The following is a 7283-nucleotide window of genomic DNA, read 5'->3' on the forward strand; positions in this document are numbered from 1 at the left end:
TGACCTGGAACTCTCACTGACTGAGAAGAGCCATTTCCTTGAGGGTTTTCCCTCCCTGTCCTCAACCTAATCTTTGTACCCTGGCTGCCCTTGTGGGAATCCCGTTCCAGTTCCACGCTTATGAGCGGTGTGACCTCTGGGAAGTTACTTGAACTCTCTGTGCCCCACTTTATTCAAATATTGGGAGGATTAACAAAGAACTGCCTGTAGGACAGCTGGCCTTGTTGAGGGTGGTCTTTGCGCCCTGTGACCAAGTCTTTTCGTATGGCTGAGGAAGCAGAGGGTCAGAGGTTGCTGGTTAATGGGAAAGAGCGAGGTGGGAAGGGCCTAGAATTTACCCTCCCCACCCTTGGCTGCAGTTTTTCCCAAGTCTAAACTCTTCCTCATTCCAAAGCCCTTCAGTCTCTGGGGATTTGTGTGCCATCCTATAGCTTCTCTCTCCACCTGTGGGCTGTGCTTTACCCCTGGGGACAGAGGCTAGACCACAGGGTCAGTGTTGGATGAGAAAGAACCAAAAAGGATTATTTGGACCAGGACCTGCTGGGTTGGGAAATGGAAGGAGCCAGCACTACGGGGGACAGGGACAGCACTGTCAGTGTTCTGCACCAGAGGGTCCCACTTGTCTGGAAAGAAGCCTCCTCCTTGAAGCCCTCCCTGTCCACTTTGCAATCTAATCAGAGAACTCCTGGGGCCTGAGCAGTTGCAGCTCAGCCTTGGCGAGCAGGGTGCCCTGTTACTGCGTGTGGTAAGGGCCAACCATCTGTGCATCACTGAGGCATTTCTAGAGAGCTTTCCCACGTATTAGCTCATTTAATCCTCCCTAGGGCCCTGGGAGGGAAGGAAGATATGTTTACAACCTCCAGCCTAAGGTTCAGGGAAGTTTGAATGTCTTGCTCACCGAGCATCAGCTGAGACACAAGTCCTGGCCCCCTGGTTCCAAGTCACACGGTCTGTCCGCTCCAGCCCTTCTCCTGAGGGTGGGGCTGCCTCTGGGCACGAAACTTAAAGTCCAAATTTCCTAGCAGCCAGGGGAAAAAGGAAGATCTGAAAAGATAGGTAGGTAGTTCTCCCTCAGCTGAAACAAAGCGAAACAAAGAAACCTATTAGTTGGCCTGAAGTTTCAGACCTCTTCCTAGCACTGGGTTCCAGGACGAACTAATTCATGGCTTCTATGTAACATCCTCACCCAGTGATCTGCGGAAGAGTTACAGAAACCTGTCCAAAATAACCAGCTCTTGTGTTGATCCCATTAGAAGCTAAAGGCATGCCATGGTGAGAACTCGAGGTGGAATTTCCCAGGGAAACAGCACTAATAGACTCCACGTGATTGTTTCCTGGCTTCTAACTTGATCCAGGGTGGAGCTGAGTGCTCAGAGGAGCGGGCACGATAGGTAGAAAGAGTTGAACCAACACTGGAGCCACAGAGAGCAAGGTTCACGGCCCTGTTACCTGCTATGTCACCTTAGGCAAGTTCCTTAATCTCTCTGAGCCTCATTTTCCCCATCTGTTTCCCTGAAATAGTTATTGTGGGGAGTCATTCATTCATTCAGTAAAAATTCAGAGCCTACCTGTGCCAGGCTCTGGAGATACAGTGATAGACAAGTCTAGCAAAAAACTTGCCCTCATGGAATTTATTTTCTAGTGGAAAGTGATAATTAAGCAGGAAACTATCAGCTGGTCAGAAAAAGAAGAGGATTTAGCAGGTGATATGATTCTGGCAGAGATGACAGGGCGTCCTCCAATTTTCATTCTCCTTTTCTTCCCGTGAACTAGAACTCTGGACACAAGACTTCCCAAAATAAAGACTACATTTCTAATGGAATATTACTCAGCCATCAGAAAGGATGAATACCCAACTTTTACAACAACATGGATGGGACTGGAGATTATGCTAAGTGGAATAAGTCAAGCAGAGAAAGTCAATTATCATATGGTTTCACTTCTTTGTGGAACATAAGGAATAGCATGGAGGACATTAGGAGAAGGAAGGGAAAAATGAAGGGGGGTGGGAATTGGAGGGAGAGATGAACCATGAGAGACTATGGACTCTGAGAAACAAACAGGGTTTTAGAGGGGAGGGGGGGAGGGGGGATTGGTTAGCCCGGTGATGGGTATTAAGGAGGGCACGTACTGCATGGAGCACTGGGTGTTATACGAAAACAATGGATCGTGGATCACCACATCAAAAACTAATGATGTATTGTATGGTGACTAACATAACATAATAAAATTTTTTAAAAAAAGACTACATTTCCCAGGCTCCCTTGAAGCTGAATAGCCATGTGACTAAGTCCTGACTAATGGGGTGTAAGCAGAAACAGCCTCCAGGAAATGTCCTTCAAGGGAAGGGGCACATCGTCCTTTACCCTTTCCTCCTTCCTGTTGGCTGGAATGCAGAAGTGATGGCTGAAGTTCAACCAGCCATAATGAACCACGAAGAGAAAGCCACTTGCCAAAGATGCCACAAAATACAAGGTACCTGGGTGGAGTCCCTGACACTACAGAGCACCAGGACAGCCTGGGACCTCCTACTCCAGGTTTTACATCAAAGAGAAATAAACTCCTGTTTTGCTTAAACCACTGAGATTTTTGGGTTTTCTCTCACACACAGTCCACCCTGATTTTCCTTGACACTGTGATAGAGTGGGGGGAGGGGTATCTCTAAATGGTTGGTCGAAGAAGGTTTTTTGCAGGGGTAACATTGATCAGAGGCCTGAATGGTGAGAAGGAGCAGCCGGGGAGCATCCAGGCAGGGTGGAGAGAGACAGGCAAGAATGATGCAGGTGCCTAGGGCGCCTGGGTGGCTCAGTGTCAGTTAAGCGTCTGCCTTCGGCTCAGATCATGATCCCGGGGTCCTGGGATGGAGCCCAGCTTTGGGGGGGGGTCCCTGCTCAACGGGGAGCCTGCTTCTCCCTCTCCCTCTGCCTGCCGCTCCCCCTGCTTGTGCTCTCTCTCTGTCAAATAAATAAATAAAATCTTAAAAAAAAAAAAGAATGATGCAGATGCCTTAGTGGAGCAGGAAGGGGGGTGGGGTGAGCAAAGGGCAGGAGGGGCCTGCAGTAGGGAGTGGGTGTCACCCCACGTTGGGGGAAGTCATGAAGGATTTTACACAGGGGAGTGATGTCTTCTGACCCGTTTCTAAAAGGTCACTCTGCAGGGCGCCTGAGTCGCGCAGTCAATTAAGCATCCGACTCTTGGTTCCGGTTTAGGTCCTCATCTCAGGGTCCTGGGATCGAGCCCTGTGTCAGCTCGGTGTTTAGCATGGAGTCTGCTTGAGATTCTCTCTCCCTCTCTCTCTCTCTGCCCCTCCTCCCCACACTCTCTCTCAAATAGATAAATAAATTTTTAAAAATAAATAAATAATAAAAATAAAAGGTCATTCTGAGTGCTGGAGGGCCCCTAGGGGGCCCAAGTGAAGCCAGGTGATCAGATGGGAGGCTCCTGGGGTGGTTGAGGAGTGAGATGGGGGGCGTATAGGATTCCCAGAGAGGAAGGCTGGTCTGGTTCATCCCTGAGCTCCTTTCCACTTCCACTCCCATCCCACCGCCTCCCCTGTTCTCCCACCCCCACACCCCTCACCTGCCCTAATGCTGACTGGTCCGTTCATAATGTGCAGGGATTACCGCCCCACTTCCATTAACCCCCGGCCGGCTCTGCACCTCCAACTCATGCTGTACCTTACACCTCTGGTCCTTCCATGTGGGAGGCCTTGCTCCCTCTTCTGATGCACTTTTCTAAGACTCAGCTCAGAAGACTCCCTGGGGACATCTCCACTCCCCAAATTACTTGTCGTTCAGGCCCGCCCATCCTTTGTTCCTACCCCTGTCATTGCACTCTGTGGTTGTTATGTGCTGCCATCCGCCCTGGACAGGGACTCCTTGAGGGCGGGTGCTGTGTGGTTCAGTCCCCACGGCTCCTTCGCCCCCTACATAATCAGTCCCTTACCTGTGTCCAGAGCAGGGGATGTTGTCAAGCTCGATCCCTTCTTCATTTCATCTGGTCTTCACAACAGTCCAGAGAGGAAAACCAAGAGTGGAGAGAAGATATGGCCAGTTCAAGGTCACGTATCCACCTGGGTCGCAAAGCCTCCTGCCCCAGCAGTTCCACTGAGCCCAGATGTCCCAGCCATGGGGCACTTTCCCATGGTTTGAGTCCCCAGTCCATTAGGGCACAGGAAGTCATATCTTCACCAAGAAATACCCACGGGCCCCTCCACGTCACCTGGCCAGACCCTGTCCCATCTGGCAGCCTTCTGGCTCCCTTCAGTGGGTTACACCATGCCATCTGGACATCCCCTCCCCTTAGCGGCCACTGCAAACCACGGCCCTCTTTGTCCTGAATGTGGGCCCAGATCTTCCCTCCAGTGCCTGCAGGGGGACTGTCCAGCAAGGCTTTGCTGGGGGCTTGGGGAGAGCCGCCAAACTCACCCAATAGGTACCCAAGAGCAGGTGTGAGATTATGAGCTGCGTCTGCCTTCAGTGGTCACAGTGAGCACCCAAGCTGCTCCAACTAACACCTCATTGCCAAGTCCATTGCAAGGGATAGCTAGCTGAATTGTCATGAATCACCCCCCCGTGCCCCGCCCCCCTTCTCACGTGGAATCTCAGCCTCTGCTCCTTCAGGCCAAGAGAGAGAAGGCAGCCTCCTTCCCAAGGCCTGCTGCCAAGTCCTCACCTCTCACTGAGGACTACTACATCCGGGGATGATGGAAAATGAGAAAGTCTCATCCTTCAGGAGAACTGTACCCCCTGCCCAGAAATTCTCCCTCTGGGGTAACGTGTCCCAGTCCCTGATCTGGGCTGTGTGGTCTGGAATAACATCATACGGAGAGTGCAACCAAGTCACTGCTCAGGGTGGGCGTCCTCAGGCTCAGCCCGGGGGTCCACCCTTAGCTTCCCTTGTTCCTGCTGACACTTGGCCTTGGCTCCCAACCTTCCATGAGCACAGACTTGGATAAGGACACCCATGAACCTTGGAGAGGGGAACCTGGTAGGCTCTTCCCTTAGAACTAGGAAATGGGGGCGGGGTGGGGGGACAGGAGGGGGTGGTAAGAGGGACTCCATGGGAGGAGGGAATCAGGATACACACTCAAGGCATCCTGGGGCCCTGCTTCATTCCCCCAAATGCCAGGCTTTCTGACCATCTCCGTCCGGCCCAGGGCCATGGCTAAAGGGAGGTAAGCCCCTCTCTTATTTCCCCAGCGCCTCGCCCAGTGCCAGGCTCATGGAGCCTTCAGATGAACCGAAGCCCAAGTTGGAATAAAATGAGTAATAGGAGCCATCGCTTCTTCCTGGAAAAGCATAAACAAGCAAAACGTGATGTTGGGCAGATTTGGGGAAACATCGGCATTCAGTTAGGGCAACAAGAATGACCCAGAACACGTGGTGTGAGTAGAAAGAACCAGAAGCCAATCCACTCTGCTGCTGCTTGCGTGTCTGGTGGGCTGTCAGGGGAGGGTACCTGCAGAACAGCCCAACAGCTGGGCCGACCGTCCTCCTAAGCCAGATGTTCCCACGGCCACCCCCAGCTGCCAGTCCTTTCTGGGCCAGGGAGAGGGGCTCCCGTGCTGCCTCCTGCCTCCAGCTACCTCTCGCTCCCGGGGCAGGCAGCAGGGCAGGGTGCCCGGGCCCTTCGGGCTGCGGTTAGAGGGCAGGGTCTGCACCTGGCGTTTGCCGTCACCACCGCAGCCCAGTCTGGCTAGGGCTTGAGACAGATCCTCCCAGCCCAGAGTGAGCACCAGTCCTGGAGAAGGAGGAGGCATCCCCCAGCTGCCTTCAGCCAAGGCCTCCATTAGCGACTAGCACAGAGGCCGAGGGGGGGGGCAGGAGGGAGCACAGGGCCTAGCGTCAGGCAGGGAGTGGGCCTAAGGCCCTGCTCCTGCTCCCCCCGCCAAGAGGCCTGGGCCAGTAGCCCACCTCTTGGCCCCTGGCTTCCTCATCCGTCAGAGAACAGCAATAAGGACCTGACGTCTGCGGGGCTGGGTGCAGGGCTGGGCACAGGGCTGGGCGCAGGGCCGGGTGCTGGGCCTGCACAGAGCCCCCATCAGTCCATCGGCTCTTCTCTTCACCTGGAAGCCGCTGGACTACTTTGTCCCTGCAGTTGCCCTCTGCGGGAACTGAGGAGACTGCAAGGATTAGGTATGACCTCCAGGTGAAGACCCCAGCCAGTGCCCAGACACAGGAGGAATTGGCTGCCCCTTTCCGTCTCCGACGGGCTTGGCACGGTGCAGGCTTGTGGTTGAGACCCAGGAAAGTGTGGGGAAATTGCTGGATATGCCATCTCTCTGTCCTGTCTGTCTGAATTGGAAATGGGGACTCTCCAAGCTGGTAGCCACAGAACCAGGCCCTCTGACTTTATAGTAAGGACACTGAAGCCCAGAGAGGGCAGGCACTTGCCCAGGGTCCCACAGGCAGTGGGTTTTGGTGCTGGGCTAGGATGGTTTCCCCTCTCGGTGCCCAGAGCAGTATCTACAAACCCCCCTTTCTGTCTGCTTTCAAGCCTCTCTTCATTCTTGCCCATCTGAACTCATCTTTCAGTCTCTGCTCCTTTAGCAACCAGAGCCCAGGGACAGGTGACTGGCCCCAGCACCCCCAGGAGCCGAGGCTGCCCTGCTGGGGGGTGTGGGCAGGGGCATGGCGGGGGCGGAGAATGCGGACTGCGCTGGCCTGGGGGCCTGGGCCAGGCTGCCGACAGAAGAGCCAGTGTGCCCAAACATTGGGGCTTTGTGAGCTCTGAGCTCCGTGTGGGGAAGGTTGTTTGTGTTGACCTGACGTTGTTTCAGGTTCATTGGCAGCGTCTTAGCGCCCAGGGACCGGCTCTTTGGAGCCTTCCGGGGTCTTAGGGAGAAGGTGGCTAGGGAGCCCTAGTCCGGGGCAAGAAGGCGAGGGGGCTGCCTGGATCCTCTGTGCACTGAGCAGGTCCCTGTGGGCGAGGCTGTAGAGCACGAACGAGTTCAGGGAAGTCACCAAGAGAGAAGAGAGAAGGCACCTGTGTCTTTTGGGGCCAGAGCAAAGGAGCCTGGCCAGAGTGAGGACAGAGGCAGGACGGGAGCATCCAGGAGCTGCGGGCACACCTGCCAGGAGGCTGAGAGCTCGAGAACCCAGCCATTGAACCTTAGTCCATGAAGGAAGACCCAGGAGAGTCCTTGGGAGCCAGGAAGGCAGCAGGAGGCCTTGGGGGCTGGCCGGCTGGGGTGGGGTGGGCCAGACGCACAGCTGTCCAGATGTGTGTGAGAGATAACTCTGTTTACTGGGCACCCAGAAGGAGCAGGGCAGGGGGGGTGG

Source organism: Leptonychotes weddellii, chromosome 15 (genome assembly GCF_054177405.1).
Source record: "Leptonychotes weddellii isolate Sample4059 chromosome 15, ASM5417740v2, whole genome shotgun sequence".
Taxonomy (NCBI): domain Eukaryota; kingdom Metazoa; phylum Chordata; class Mammalia; order Carnivora; family Phocidae; genus Leptonychotes; species Leptonychotes weddellii.